The sequence below is a fragment of the Homalodisca vitripennis genome, chromosome 2, assembly GCF_021130785.1.
Source record: "Homalodisca vitripennis isolate AUS2020 chromosome 2, UT_GWSS_2.1, whole genome shotgun sequence".
NCBI classification, from domain to species: Eukaryota; Metazoa; Arthropoda; class Insecta; order Hemiptera; family Cicadellidae; genus Homalodisca; species Homalodisca vitripennis.
Window position 1 is genome coordinate 134,272,621 of NC_060208.1, and position 17,891 is coordinate 134,290,511.

The 17,891-nt window shown below is 30.3% G+C and overlaps 1 protein-coding gene across 1 annotated transcript in view; it reads left to right on the top strand.

Annotated features, from left to right (window-relative positions):
- The first annotated feature begins 2,231 nt into the window (after positions 1–2,231).
- The window catches only part of LOC124354757 (hemicentin-2), a 406,108-nt gene continuing 390,448 nt past the window's right edge, over positions 2,232–17,891 (top strand). Inside the window, exon 1 of the mRNA XM_046805443.1 lies at positions 2,232–2,278. The gene's annotated coding sequence lies outside the window, so the exon portion shown is untranslated. The remainder of the gene's footprint in view (positions 2,279–17,891) is intronic.

The window sequence follows — 17,891 nt, forward strand, 5'->3', positions numbered from 1 at the left end:
TAAACGCGGTTCTAATCTACTTTCAACCTACTCTTCTAATTTTCTCCGATAATCCCGGCATATAAGGGATTGACCTAAACTCAAATTTATCACAATTCTGTTTTTCTGAATCAGGAATGATTTTTCTGGTTTTTTGCACTTATTTATTACTAATTGAGGGTATCCATTGCTTCTAAGATCAGATTAAACTTTCTTAAATTCCTCTTTTAATCCATCCTTATCTGAGCACAAGCTCTTTGCTCTATCAAACAATGAGTAGGCTACTCCATCTTTTACACATTTTTTATGGTTAGATTGATAATTTAAATATTTTCCTGTGTGTAGTTTCTTTCGAAAAACAGTTGTCTTAAGGACATCCCTATCTCGCAAAACACACACGTTCAAAAAGAGAAGCTTGCTTTGGACTTACACTTCCATTGTGAGGCGGATAGAAGGAGAAATACTATTGATGTGATTCAAAAACGTATTTAATTCAATGGCTCCATGAGAAAAAATAACAAAGGTATCATCCACATACCTTTGTTATGGTTTTTTTATTTGGTATGATTTGTTTATTTTAGCCTAGTTTGTAATTATATATTAGGTTAGTTATACCTGAAGAAGAGATCAGATTGCAGATCTCGAAACGTAGTGTTACAGATTTCTTGTATCACTGAACTATGGCAAATGTCCAGAAAAATCCTGTTTCCTTAATAATACACAAATTTTACATTTTGTCGTGAACATTACTAACTACCTTTATATGAGTAAAAAGTTTGCAGTCTACTTTGATGTATCAAATAATGCCCCATGTTAAGGAACATGACAAGAATTTTGAGTCACTGGCAAGAAAATGTTATTAAATTTGACTTCAAAAAAAGAGAAGGATTATTTTTTCCTTTCAATTACTAAATTTACCTCCCATTCTAGAGACATTTAGCTTCTAAGAACAATAATCTATAAAATAAATAGATCTAGGTGTTCACTGACCATTGGGGCCTCAAACAAATTTCATAACTACTTGAGGAAGACTTGTTGGCAACGATTTTCTCTACCACTGCATATGCCAGGTCTCGCATTCTGTCTTATAACCCTGGATACCTACAATTTTGCACTATATTGCGTTTTGAGAAGTAATGAAATAGTAAACTGAGGATATATGCTCGTGGAAATTGAATTAATGTCATATGTAAAGTACTAACTGCAATGCGCTTTTTTGCCACTTAGAAAGCTAAATCGATTTATTTTAACGAAATCCATTAATACAATGGTGCATACAACAAATGTAGAAATAGATATACAGATAGATAGATATAGGTGAGTATATAGATGAAATACAAGCCAATTATAAATATTTAGGAGAGCCTAATACGAAGAGTTTACGCAAGGCATAGTCACCAGAAATTACCACCAATTAATATGGCTATTTCATGTAAGCATCCGACTGTAATCGGAAAACGTTACCAGTAAAAAAAAATTAAAACATTTGATGTATGATATTGTATGTAATAGAAAGACAAGCTTGCTAAGCTTCAGAAACCTTTGAATGTAGTTCTAAACCAGTAAAACCGAACTCCCAGAGACAAAATTGGAGAATCAAAAATCCTATCTCTCAAGTTCGTATCTTTGGAATGTTCATGTTGTAAATATACTAAACGATGGAGGTTAACAAATGGAAATGAGATTTTTCTGTATACTACACTTTGTCCTCCATAGCTCATAGTAATCAAATACAGATATGTTTGTCAGAATATTCTGTATAATTTCCAAATATTTTTGTACCGCCTATTAAAATTCATTAAAATTAACCTACCACAATTCAATGCAATCACTAAATACGTTACATTACATTCTGAAAGAGAGTATGAGGTCTGCAAATCTAAAATTTAAATTCTTTAGTCACTCTGCACTATATTATATGCTTAAAGAGAAAAATATTTCATGGTATATGATATCACAAGCCATAACACGTCCAGGAACATACTGCAAGTCACGAAAATAATACAGAATTTAACCCCTGCACAAAATGTAACTGGATTTTCACACATGTCTCTATGTTGTTTTAGGCTAAATTTTTTATTTAAAGAGAAGTTTTTCCATGCAAAGTAGGTACATGTTGTAGTACAGTTACAAATATGACAAATATTTTAAAATTATTATAACTAACCATTTACATTTCAGGATGCTGATAGGTTATGAGTAAACCTCCACTACAAGAAAATAACTTTCTTCTAAGTTACTGTTATGTTTCAGGTGACATTGCTGTGGCGCAGGATTGCAATACAACACGTTTCATTAGGTAAGTATGAAAATCATATTGTATGTCTACCTTGATCATTATATAACTGTATATATATATATATATATATATATATATATATATATATATATCAACAGGTTTAAATATCTTTTAGTGACAATTACTTATCTCCTGACTGTTTACTCACCATTTTCTTGTTTTTATAAATACAAATGCGCGCGAAATCGTGGGTAACTAATATGTTAAAATAATGTAATATATAATATCAAAGTGATAAATAATTGTTTATTTACTGGGATATGCAAAATAATAAATTTATATATAAGCTAAATACTAAATACACTGTAATATTATATTCCTAATTAATATTTATTAAGTAATACCGATAGTTACTGTTATGTATAAATATCTTTTAACGTATCTATTTGTAAATCAGTTATATATTATATTTTCTTAATTTAATATTTTGCCATATTTTTTCCGTTGTAAACATCAGGACTATTTTACGTGTTATTAATAAGTATACATAGGCTATATTAAATGTTTTGATTGCATATTACTTAATTATTTATAATAAATAATAATACATCATTAACAGTAGCCTACACTAAAAAAGTGTGTTTACCAATTATTGTTTACCAAAATATTAGTGGCCAATTATATTTTACTGAAGGAAGAAGAATGACTTAGTGCAGTTGACTACCTTCCGTTATCGCACAATGCTTTTCTCTCTCTCTCTCTCTCTCTCTCTCTCACTCCGGCCGGTATGTTAATGTTAGTCACCAAGGAACGCCGGAGCCCATTCGTCACGTAAAATGGGTCGTTAGTCTCAATTAACAACGCCGCACTCTTTAAATCTTTAGCTTTGGCGTTTTTACTTGATGAACAAAAGTGTCACACATATAAACCTTAAAATACGGTTATCTTAGTAAACATATATCTGGTATCAGGGTTAAAAATGTTATATTCACTGTTTTATACTAAACATTATTTACAAAACAACCTCTTGAAAAAATAAAAGTAATTTAACATTGAGGCCAATTTTATTTAGAATTTACTAAAAGTATAATATGTATTACACTTGTTACATAATATGTATTCCTTTATACATAAGTAGTAAAAGTTATGAAAATTTCGAGCAAAGACTTGGATAACAGCAGGTTTATAATAAACAATCTATTTCCTTAATATAATGTATTCCGTTAATATTAACGGAATACATGTCTTTATTAACACAATATGTTAATTAAGAAAATAGATTGTTTATTATAAACCTGCTGTTATCCAAGTCTTTGCTCGAAATTTTCATAACTTTTACTACTTAACCTACTCAGTAAAAGATCTAATTTTGTAATGTAATGGATTCCTTACCATTTTATTACAGGTAAGTGTATATCAGGTTCATATTATACATGTGGCTAAGAATAATATCAGAGATAAACCTCACTCATGTCATGTTCTACACGTCTAGGAGCGTATCTGGCCCAGATTGATTATTATTTTAACAGTACAGTTTTGTCTGCTTTGTTTCCCCAACCAAATATATAAATAAATAGTTCTCAGAGACCTATTTCGGTAAAAATCAGTTAAATATATTCCCTGCACTTCCTGTATAAGATATTCCCTGTGGCATAGTAAAATTTGCCTTGTTGCCCCAACGAAGAGAAAATAGGAGCATAGTAGGTCTGAGAAACCTGGTTAAATGGTATCTACTTTCGACCTTAGTGTGCCAAATATGAGTTTTCCTTATTAATCCGATTAAAAAACTATATACACGTAGTTCACGGAAATCTACCTCAGACAAAAAACTAACAGTGCCATCATTGAGTATGCTTCATATCCTAAAATAATCTTTTATGGGGTTATGTGTCGTGAAGTCTTGATGTTTCATTGATTTTCGTCTGGGATTTGAATGGCCTGGGAAAGAATGGATGATTGAGTTATTTGGGTTTATATTTCTCAATGTTACCTTTAATTCATTGTAAAAATACCATACCACAATGTCAAGTAGCACAACAGTTTGGAGTACTGTATGTTAACAAAGCAGTCAACGTGCTTTGTTTAGTAAGGTTGGTTTTATAACATTGTTATTGTTTAAGAATATTTATAATGCATAAAATATTTTTAATTCTTCGTAAGTGCAATCTGGTGTAGAAAATAACATTTTATTTCCTATCTGCATTGCACTACTAAACAATTGATGTGGTATAACACTTGAATGTAAACAGTTGTTTTAGCCACTTTGTCAAACATCACCTAAAGGTGTCAAGAGCCGTTTAGTGACAGTTCAATTTAGTTATTATAAAACATAAATACTACGACTTTCAAGGACTATAGAAGATATAATGTATTTTTTTCTAATATCTCTTCATATAACCCTTCCTCGTATGTCACGGAATATCATACAAAAATAATTAGGTGAATAAGTCCAGCCGTTCTCGAGATTAGTTCTCAGTTTCACGCATTGCGATTCATTTTTATGTATAAGAATAACTACAAAAACTATTGAAAGGGATTCCAAAATAACAAGTTTAAAAGAAACATGCAAAGAAATCAGAACTATTCACTATGTCATAGTCATCGAATAACTTATTTCCTATTTAAATAATATCAATCAAATAATAAACATTGTTTTGGTTGTTGTGGTGATTGTTCAGTACTTTATCAAGGAATCAGTCCAAATTCAAGCTTCAAACAATACATATAATTTTCTGTTGAATAAAGCATGATGTTTTCTGGTATTCGTAACACAGAATATCTTACAGTCTTATAGTGGCCCCTTTGGCATGGTTTATGCAGTTTTAGAAGGCAAAAGTAGTTCTGGTCAGTATAATAGATCTCACCACAAATTCAATTCTTCTGTACGCCTCCCATTTATAGTCATTAATGTGATTACATATACAAGTTATTAAAAACGTTGAAAAGGTGACCAATTATATATTTTTTACAAATGTATAAATAAACGCGTTCAAAACTAGTTAAATCAAAACAGATCAAACATGTGAAAAAAGAGCAAAGCAGTTTTATGAATCAAATACAGAAAGGATGGCAGCAAAATATAATTTATTAATAATGAAATACACGTTTAAACTAAGGAATTATCTGCCTCTAAAAGGAATTACTACACCAAACTTTTTTAAACTATAAAAAACCTCAGAGAATATGATGAGAATAGGACTTTCATACATTTTCTATTGTTAACTATTGAAAGGGCTAAGTAAACTGCATCTGATTAAGCTATTCTCTACGAACAAGATCAACAATATTTTGTAATGTAAACAGTTAAATTTATTTGGACATTGTACCAGAATGTACATAAAATAATCTGGTCGATATGTAAGTATATTGTACAAGAGTTTATTATGCTCCAGGACAAATTGGAATATATAATTATTTTTAATTTCCACGACGTATTTTAATGGCGCATGTATTCATTTAGTTTTATATTGTTTGCGTCTAACTGATAAAGCAAAATACTTTCGACTAGGACTTTCGATAGAGGAAAAGTCTGATTTGACTGTTACCAAAATTTAATCAACTATTTTAGAATAGAGGGTATTCACAAATATGTATATTTTTGCTTTTATACGAACAAAACATTGCCTATTTTAACGTTTTATTTCAACTAAAAAAACAACCTATATAGTTATCCAACGTTTACAACATTATAACTATTTTCAAATATATAATATAATTTACAAAAGGTACTTTCCAATTGGGTAGTGTAGTGGGTACAACGGTTATCGCAAGATAATCAGATCAAGAAACGTCTAGCATGGTTGCTGGATGGGTGACGACTAAACGATCCTGTCTTTGCAAACAGCCCGCCTTCCCGTCAATTGGTGGTAGTTCGGAAGTCACTTCTTAAACCTTTGATCCCCTGGTTATAATTTCATCTGGTAATATAAGACATAGTTACTTTACTTTCATTAACAAAATGTGTTAACTCATAAGCGACTACGATCATTTTAAGTTACTTCTACACAAGCCGGTAGCAACGACCATGTGGCAGTTTAGAGGCATCAGATGTTGTTCCTTATTGTGTTAACACTCATCGGCCGACTTCTTTGTGTTACTGCCTAAGCAAATTAATGGAATATTGCTACTTTGCCTAAAATTATTGTTATAAAGGTTATTCAAATATAAATTTACTAGAAAAGTCTATCTTTGTCAATACGTCTCCACTATAAACCCCTGTTACCTAGAATCCACCTATATAACTACTATGGTATTCTGCTTGTAATGAACTATTCAAGAACGGTATACTGAAGAAATATTTTTATTTCACAGTGAGTATTATCTTTTTCCATCCTATTACTATTCATACTAGTATATGAAAAAATATAATAACATTCGCTCGTACGTATAAGAATGTTAACTGTCAAATTCCTGTATATTTTATGCCACCAAGACACGCGCGCGTGCGTGTTACAACGTGTGGGTTGCCAGCAGTATCAAACTCCAGATACCATCTAACGTGCCTGAACGTAAGAAACGTGGGGCAACAAAACTTGTGTAGTAATGAACCCATAAACAGAAAATGTTATAATAATTTTCTTTTTAAATGTCCAAATGTGTTGTAATTCACCTAAGTTACTTTAAGTATTTAGACAATTATATTATGTTAAGACTGTATATTTTGCCAATTCATTAAAATAAACATTTCTTTACTTTCTGTGTACAAGGTGTGATATGGTTGATGAACGGACTGGTTACTGTACTAAAAAATTATATATGATTACGTTTTATGAATAATTTGCTTACTATCAGTCATACAATTAGAGTATAGAATTTATTCTATTTCAAGATATTATTATGTTGCTATTACCCAAATAGTGACTAGATAATGTCTCAAGTATTTTAAGAGCTTTCAGAGGATTATCAATCAAACATCACATATAAGATACATGATTATTTTTAATACTTGACGATACTACGAATTAATGCTATAGTTGGACAAAGAATTTGAAAACTTAAATTAATTGAAAAAGTGTATACATAATTTTTTGGCCTGCACTAATGTTACTGTATTTATAACTGCAAAGGTTGATAGTTGATAGTTACTCGAAATTGGCTCAGAAGTACCACAATTATTGTCTGGCATAGATTTTGGAAACCGTCACCCACCAGCGAAACAGTCCCCGCTGTGCTGGAGTTCTATAAACATTTCACTTTATGATAAATCTATTTATAAATCAGAGCAAATTCCAATAGAATCATACTACACCCTAATTGATGGAACGGCTATGAGAAATCCTCTTTCACTTTTTATTGCCAATATTTTAATGAGTCTTTTTGAACCTATAGCAAAATCTAAAATGACATATTTCCCACGAAAATAGATACCATACGTCAATGATGTCTTTACAATATTGAACAAAAATTAAAACTTACAAGATTGTATCACAACTCTAAATTCGTTTTACCCTAATATTAAATTTAAATTTGAAATTGAACAAAACAATAGCTGTATATGTGATTAGAAATTAAACTAAATTAGAATTCGATATCTAGAGGAAACCAGTTTATAGAGATAGATTTATCATCAATGAATCTAACCATGCACTTGCACAAAAGAGAGCAATATTTAATGCAATGATTTATAAAATGCTAACTAAACCAATTTCTACACAAAACTACGATAAAGAACTAAACTACGTTGAAAATATTGCCAACCATTTACACTACACAACTCATTGACAATATATTTTAAAAAGCAATGAAAAGAAGAACTAGAAAAGATTAGACAACATTAAGGCTTCTTCAAGACACAAAACATGAATTTATTAGCGCAACATCGACAGCACAACAGCACTTTATCGAACCAAATATTCCAAATTAAAAAAAAAACATACTAATAAAACTGTTACTTTCAGAACAAGCAACAAACCATCCAAAATTTTAGCAAACTCTAAATACAAAATTTTAAATGGTAATAAATCACGAACTTATGAAATTGGATGCGATAACTGTAATAATATGTATATTGGACTAAACCAAAAGAATAATAACTACACGATTTAAAGATTATTTATCACATACAAAACATGGGAAGAGTTAACAAATCTGCTGTAGCCAATCATTGCATTGAATCAGAACACGGAACATAGATTAAATATCTAAAACTAATAAAAGAAATAACAAAATTAATAAAATTAAATGCTTAGAAAATACTACACATAAACAGAAATAAAGAAAAACACATAACATATGAAGAGGGCATTATTGAAAATTCCAGTCTTCTTCTCAACTATTCAAAAAAATAAACTGTAATCATATCTAATTTTTCATAGTAGCTGAAATATTTTCAATTTTGTTTAGTTGCATATTTAAAGCATATGGTATTGCAATAATAGTTGAACAAAAATAATGTAAATTTTTATTTGTGGAGTCGTTTGATGATGACACCTTTGGTTTTAAAAGGCCTCGTCCAAAAAAATAAACAAATAGGAAAAGTATAGTTTTTATTAATATTTTGTTATATTAAAAAAATATTCAATTGCTCCAAGAGCCTTCCTCTTCACCCCTGTGTGGCCACATAATTGATTAAAATAATTAGCCATTTTCCACACAAAGGTAATTATATAAAAAGTTAATTTACAATTTATTACAACAATTACGTTAAACAAGCAATATACCGGTACTTTAATCTTTTCTATGCGGTACTTGATTAGTATTGTAATAAAAAACTAAATTTTTTACACTAGTATACGTTTCAATTATTAACACGAGTAATACTGAAAACCACGAGGAAAATATAAAATTTAAAATGGCCTACTTGGCCTAGTAAAAAATATGCTTTTATGGGTCATATATTTTGATAAGTCAGTATAAGGGTGACACAATCTAAATTAGGGTTTCAACTTAGATAAATGAAATGGCTGGTACATGTATAAAATTACATTAAACAATTGTTAACACATAATAATGTGTTTTTCAAAAAAGAATATATTTAATACTCTTCAAAGCTTAAAAGTTTAGGTTAATAGTATTCCATCTACTACTGCATATGGACTGCCTATATCAAATTAATAAAGAAAATTAAAAATTTTAATGAATTCAATGTTGCCATAATTATTTTAAGAATAGGAATAAAACGAGACTTTTGATGACTGGACTTTTATATCCTTCAATAGAAATTCTGTATTTCTCCTCAACTACTAGTTACGTTCCCTTTGTTTCTCTAAACAAAGAGTAAATTAGTACTTTTACTCTGTAATCGGTGAGAAGCGAGAAAGATTTGTCTTTGAACATCGCCCTATAATTTTTCTTTATTGCACTTCTTTACAAAAAAATAAGAGTTTTATTGTAATAAGTAAATAAAGTAAGTAAGTAATTTGGCAGCTGACGCTAATACATAACATAAACTTAGTTTAACAATTTCATTGTTTTCGACTATACGTTTTAATAGCAAGTGAACTTACATACAATAATAAGTAATCGCGTAATGGCTTTTGTTGGTGTGTTTATTTATTTAAGTTATACATGTACAGGTAATGATATATTACATGCTGTAACAGTTTTAATCGTTTAACTGTTATAGATGTACACATATCGATAGAAGTATTTGATCTTTTAATTAATTAAGTAATTGTTCACTTAATTTAAATCTAAACTCTCTTGGAGGTGTAATTATTTTCTTTTATTATAGATGTACAATGAATGAAATATTTTCAAATAGAAGACTTAGCAATAGTGTATGTCTTTCTTGTTCATTATTGACGATGGTGGTTTAAAAAGATCTACAGGATTTCAGGTATTTGACAAAAGTATAAATTATAGATGTGGCTATGGTCTAAGGCCTTGCTAAATGTCTGCTTCATTTTACAAAAATCATTGTTATTTATCTAAAAAGTAGGTGTAATGGGACAAGGGAACTTAAGCCTAGAACGTTTGCAGAAAGGCAGCGATATCTGTAGGTAAAGGGATGGCTATGATGGAAGCCACAAGATTTCGCGTCCCATGGGCCAAGATGTAGTAGAGTGCTGATAATAGAGTGTGATAAGTATGGTTTAAATAACCAATACTGACTACAATAGCTCTTTCCATATGCCATCGTACATTTGCAGTAAGAGTGCTCCATATCTTAGTTACAACCTCCTGTGTGTGTTGTGAAGAAAACAAATGGTTGAAAGCTTATTTTATTATAATAACCTTCATAAATCAATAGATGAAATAAAACATTTTGCTATCACTTTAGAAAATTAGTTACGGAAATTAACAGGAGGTTCTGATTTTAATGTTTATTTTTCTGGCGTTTATCCCTATCTTTGAACTGTGAATTAGTTACAGTTTGGTTACATCCTTAGTTACAAATTTATGGTATATAATTTTAATTTGTTTATAAAACAATAACTAGAATAATTATAACATATTTTTATTAAGCACTGTCGTATTTTTGTATCAAATTAAAATTATATATTCTGTCTCGTAGGGATTATATATACACTCGCCTTCGCCCCAGGCCCCCATGATGTACGCTTGCAAAATCGGGGATAAGCGGAATTCGGGGACAGGAGGGATTTGGTTGTTGGTTAAATTCGGACTTGTTTTCATGTTACGTGTCCCCTACTGTGTCCTTTCTCGTGGGAAAACGCTTTATTAAACATCATTTAGTGTATAATGTGGTCTACAAGAAACCTCAAATAGTATTTTGCTGTATCTTCCTTGGTTAGGCCGTAAAACGGAATTACGAGCGAAATTCTTGTAATTTTTACGCGAAAATTGACATTTCTTTGTCCGATAGCAGTCCAATAGCTACGCCCCCAGGCCCCCAATGTAAGTGCCTTAAATTCGGGGATAAGAGCGATTTGGTGATGGGTAAAAATTCGGACATGAGGTCATGCCAGGAAATTCCCTGGGGGGAGGTTTAATCTTACCAAGGGTTAAGACATCAGGGGGTTATGTGGTCATACCAGGAACTTCCCAAAGGGGGGGTTAAGAGATTTGGTGATTGGTAAAATTCGGACATGAGGTCATCCCAGGAAATTCCCTAGGGGGGTTTAATGATACCGGGGGGGTTAACACTTCAGGGGGTTTAATGTACTCAGGAGGTTATCTAGTCATACCAGGAAATCCCGGGGGGGATTAATGTTACCGGGGGTTAATGACACACCCCAGGCCTCCTTTTGGGGTGTTGGCCAAATTCGGTTATAAGCGGAATTCGGAATACTATTAGACCTATTTTATTTAATTTTCCAGTTTAATCAAAGTTTTGACTCTAAGGCCATTTTGTGGCTTAACCGTTAGAGATACGACAAAAAGTGACGGGCCTTTCTTGCCGGAAATTTAATTTTATTTCGATTTTGACCTAGCCAATAGACGTGGATTTTGACAATTTCGAAAATGTGAATTCATGTAAATGTTTAGCTATTTAAAAGAAAGTTTCTCACGTTAGTCCATAATGTCCTGATTTTCCAGAAAAGAAAAGGTTAAAGAAGCTCAAAATATTCATGGTGGGATTTTAGACGCTGCACTGAAATAAAAGTGAACTGATTCAAAATTCAATATATATATTGTTAATAAAAATTTTTAATCAATTTAAAGTAATGTGGAGAACACCCCGTTTCTCTCTGTGCATAGAGGGTATTTGTACTCAAAAATACTAATTAAATGAACGCTAATTAAAGCTAGATTACACGAAATTTAGTTTTAAATAGTTCATCTTTAGCTTCTTCTTCTATCACCAACTTTTATGATATTTTCCAAACATAACTCCACGTAGCAATTACTATTCACACTTAAGTATATTCATACTACGTTTATCTCATAGGACTCCACCTACTCGTGACAAACAAAACAATAAGTTTAGTTCTGAGATGTAATACTTTTACTTCCAGCGGATTTTATTAAAATGTGCAATGATTCTGTTCTACCATATTCACATGGTGCTTAGGGTGGGGAATAGTGGATTCCCAACGCTCACCACTGAAGTTTTTAACAATGTTACATTGCAAATTTGAAATATAACAACAATGGTTATTCAAAGTTTGTTTATAATTAAAATATCATAATGAAGCCATATTGTTGGTCGGAAATAATAAGCCAGAAGAATGAGTTATATAAAGAATAATGACTTGTATTGAATATAGAAAGCTCATTAGCACAGCTTATAGAACTCGTTAGCTAATTAAAGTAACGGTGACTAGACGTGGGCGCAACACGTAATTGCCTCAGCATTCTGAGAACACGATGGCAAACACTAATGAGTTGTGTAAGGTTGGGTCTGTCAGACTAACATTCCTCAGCCCCGCGGCCTGATCAATTTCCAATTGTTACTTTTAATCAAGTAAAACTTATTCTCCTTATTTCAAAATTGTATTGCTGTAACCAATAATGTTTACAATAATAAAATATATAGCTTTTCAAAGGTGCCCTTGTTTTCCTTACATTCAATGTAGTGTTAGTTGCTGATATGAAAATAATCAAAGTATCTCAATTTCTAAGGTAAAATAATGTCCATAAATGTATGTGTTAAGTCAATAAATAACGTAAGCATTCCGTGTTTGTTTTTACTAACACCTCACAAAGTACTAGATTGTTTTAATTACATTCAAGTCGTATAGTACTCATTACTAAGCATGTAATGAATTATTAAATGTCCTTTTCTATTTTCTAGTATGATATGTGTATTCCCATTATAACAGTAAGACTTTAACGCTTATATTATAAAATATACATTTTGTGATACTGCTTAGAACGATTTTGTATTGTGCTGGTTTTCGGTTTTAGTATCCAATGAAATGCACATTTTCTACCTAAATTTCCGCAATACCAGTTATTGCAATAGGTAGATTCGTATTTATTTATTTTAATTAGACAGGAAAAACAGTAGTATATGTTTTGATCAATTAATAATATGCATTTTCCATTGCGATTTGATTAAACACACTAGTTTAGCACCATAACGCATAAAAACTGTTGTTTAGGAAAATTAAAAAATTCGATTTAGTATTCAACAGCAAAAGTAATAACATAATATGAATAAACTTTTAACACTTTTAAACTTTTATTTTTCTTACACGATGTACATTTCGGAATCATTGATTCCATCTTCAGGTACAAAATTGTTGTTGTTAAAAGTTTATTCATATTATGTTATTATAAAACACTTTTCGAGGCTACATCTCTAGCAAAAGTAATTATTCATGTAGTTAAAGAGACATAATCTTTTTAAGCCTATGTTATTGAAATTATTACACTTTATGTAGGTGTTACCAATAAATTTCATGTTACAGTGTCACATCGCATCATATACAAATTCGTAACCGAATTTGTCAAAGAACTACTAATCCAGACAATAAGATACAAAATAATAAACAATATTATCCAACTAAAAATCTAGATCCATCAAAAACCAATAAGTAATTCAACATCAAGCCCTAAACTATCCAGCGCACCCGCTATATTGGTTATTTATAATTAACTTATATGAATGTTCTCACGAATGTCATCGGGTTCTCGAAGTCTACATGAATAATTTATAGAGGAAAAAGAGAAATTTAATGTTGGCAATAACGAATGTTGTATTTCAGCAACGAAACAATGTGTTGCTTAACAGGATTCATTAAGATTTGATACAAAATTTCAAGTTTCAAGTTCATTTCATTTTGTTAGGTATGCTAAATTTGGCGCTATGTCACATTAAATATACATAATATATAAATATACTTGAATGTTTGCATATAAATTGATTATTTTTTTATTTTATCGTTTCTATAATGGTTACTCATAAGATTAATTTTAATGTTTTCGCAAAAACTCAGCCAAATTTAATGAAGTGAAATGGTTATCATCGAATTCCATGTTTCCTTTAAAGAAATTAACCTTCATGGAATAAAATCAAAAGCCAATAAGCTTCGTTTAAGCTCAGCCAATAATTGATATGTCAACCATTTCTTTACTTGAAAACATAATTCAATTTAACTTGTAACAATATTAAGGAATACAAAGCGTAAACTCAAGAATACCTTATAGTCTAAGATAATGACAGTAATGTGCCATTAAGGAGATGTATAATACAATAAATCTAAATAATGAATGTTTATGCACTACTAATAAACCAGCGCTTACACGTGTATTATAGCCACTACTCCCCGGCTTCATGTGCGATAATGTTATGTCACTTTCTGTATGCGTAATAGCTACTCATGCAATGTACGAGATTAAAAGTAAAACTTTTTATGGAAACTAAGTACTCACATTATCTTGTTTTACGACTAAACTTTAAAATGTCTTAAAAGTTAACTACTTATGTATTGCACTGCTATACTATCTATAATGAAAACCACAAAAGCTGAAATAAAATTTTATTTTTACGGACCTTTTAAAACAAATTTGGCAATACTTATAGTTTAGGATATTATGGTCCAAACTGAATAATAAGTCGAAACCTAACCACTCCTATCAAAACAACGAAAAGCTCTTTCTTATTAAAGTTTGATTTACATCTACATAGTTTTTTCATTAACGTAAACTCTACTATAATAATAATATTAATAATAACAATAATAATAGTTATTATTATATAATATAATAATAATACTATATTATAAATAAATATATATATATTGTGTTTATATATATATATATATATATATATATGTATGTATATTATTATATTATAGTATGCTATAATAATTATTATTATTATGCTTATAACAATAATTATTGTTATTTTTATACCAATACATACAAATTATATTATAAGTAGATGGCACATTCATTCTATGAAACATGTGGACTTATAGATGAGTAAAATATCATAAACTATTTAAACATTGTTAAAGTAGATTTTAAAGTAATAGATATCATACAGGTAATAACAAAAGATTTAGTGCAACCCATAGACCATGAACTAGAAAGGCCCTATTACAAAAATTAACTGTGACAAATGATATCAATAAGTTAGTAATAACAATTAATTATAAGAACAAATCAAAGAGAAAGCAACTATAACTAATGACAAAATGATTTTAACATTGTGCTATTTATGTGTAAGTGCTGTACATTCATTTGTATGTTTTTGTGTGCGTGCGTGCGTGCGTGTGTGTGTATACATCTACGTTTCTGAAAGAGAGAATGTTCTTGGAAGGAGTCATGTATAAGGGATGAAAGAGATGTCTTGACTGAACGTTCGCAGGCTGTCGAAGAAAAAGTTCACCTCTATAGGAATGGAGTTATCCAGCCAATGAAATCTTTTGATAGGTCCAGACTTCAAATAATCTGTTTGGTGGTGACTGTTTGCAAAGAGATCAGTAGACCTGGTAGCTAAAAATTTTACTTTTGCAAGAAGAGCAGAACAGTTTTTGATATCCAATCTCTATGAAAAGTATACTACTTTAGTACCAAGTAGTAAAAGGTTGTTCCATCTGCGTGATTTATTCACATCATTACCCTCAAATTTGGCTTTATTTTCCTATTCTATGTAATATTTAAAATGTAAAAAATCTGTACAGAAATATTATATTTGTAATCTTTGTTTTAATATAAAAATCAGAAATTATATATATATATATATATATATATATATATATCTTAATTTCCATTTTCTGTGTTAATGTTTTATTTTGATTATGTTCTTATAGCCCTATTTATGTAATTTCCTGAAAACGGCTTAAGCCGAAATATAGAAACTGTTAATACATTTGAAGATTTCTTATGGAAGATTTATATATATATATATATATATATATATATATATATATATTATATATATGTTCCTGTAAAATAAATACTTGGATACAATAATAGTATTTTTTTATTATTTTAGTAGTTGTACATAACTCTTAAATTTTAATATCTTTGCTGGAATTATATTCGTTCGCCTCCTTCCTAAATATTTTCATAATTTTATTAAATATTGCAATAATTAGTTTTGAGTCACAGATCTGTATTTGTAGTTCATTTGAGGAAAGTTATACTCAAATTTAAAACGTTAAAATCCACAGGAAAGTATATCGTTTGTTTTAATTTCAATGAAGACTCGTCATGAAGACCTTACGTTATTAAATACACGTTGTGAAAGTTTTTGAAAGCTAAATGCTGGTAAGTAAATCATGTTAAATTAGGATGAAAGCCAAATCAGTGTATCCTGCTGTGGAAACACCATTCATAAAACCGTTATTAATACTAATCATTAATTTTTTCACAGTTCACTGCTATTTTAAAAATAAAGGTTTAAAATAAATAAAGTATAAGTAGCCTATACTAATTAAATAAGAAACGTACCACAATTTTGACACAAATGAAACATCTCTGAAGCAGGTAAGAGTGTTGGTCTCAACAACAGAACGTGCTCTGAATTACTTCGGTAACTGAGATAAACTACCTGAGATGGTGGAGATGTTCCAGGCGAGTACAGGGTCTAAAACTACACTCTTTCTATGTATTTTCTAATAAAACTATCGTGATATATTACTCTAGCTTGTATTACATCTAATTAATTTATCTTACAGATAGTATCTTACATTACATAAATGTCATACTCGCATTGTATAATAATAACGTGGCTATATAACATTGTATTAACCATGCTTACATAAATACTAGTAGCTGAAAATCACTACGCCAGAGCTATTTATTACATTATATTAAGTACAGATTTTAATTCTCTATTTAAAAAATTATCTTATTCTATGTAATTTTAGTTATATGGTATAACGCTGCAAAGTTTCAAAATCCTATCCCTAATATGCAGTCGGAAACGGGAGTGATCACTACGTTTAGAATTGATCAGTTGCGGTGTGCGCCCGTAATTATCAGACAACTCAGGGTAACGATTAGCGTAGATTTTCGGATATTGCCGCTCTGTACTTACTGGTGAATCTAAAAGTCTATTCACCCAAAAGCCAAGCTCGACCTTGACGGTGCTATTATCAGCCGTGATGTAATCAAAAGCCGTTAATGAGCAAGGACCACGTGAGGTAGAAAATTTTTAATTTGAGGATCATCGTTCGTCACCCTCAGGTTTCCTCTTAGTCAGATTTCGAGGATTTTCTTGAACTTTGAGTTGAGACCTGTGCAATATATAAGTTATAATGCTACATGTAAGGAATCAATTGCCCCGAGAGTTATCTTGCAATTAACTGATTAACGCGATTTGAAACTCCATTCCATTGAGGTCTAAGACGGGTTTGTATATGAAAATTAATTTAAGTCAAATCTCATATATTATCTAATTATAGAATTCATTGCTTCCGTATAAACTATATTTATTAATCGTAATGTTTATCCTGCAAGAATGGTCCTCTTCCAATCAATTAACGCAAAAAACAGTTCGTTTGATGTTCAACCTATAATACTTAGTTACATGGTCTCACCTACATTACTATTCATTAAAGGCATCTGTAGTGTCTACCGTTTCTGTAAAGTAGAATCATAGTATTTACAAACTAATGTCTTCCTGTATGTTTATTGAATTTTCAATGATTGGTATTCTTTTCATTCTTTTAAATCGAAGCTCTGTCTGGAATTAAAATTACCTTCAATTTACTCACTTTTCGAGGTATTGTGGCCTACTCAATTGCTGAAACTGCTAATTGGCTTAGAAACAGCAGTTAAATTATTACTTGAGTATTAATCTTAATGTGTCGCTACTTCGCCCCAGGACGGACCCTATCAGACTCCAACTGATAAGTCTATCTCTAACAAC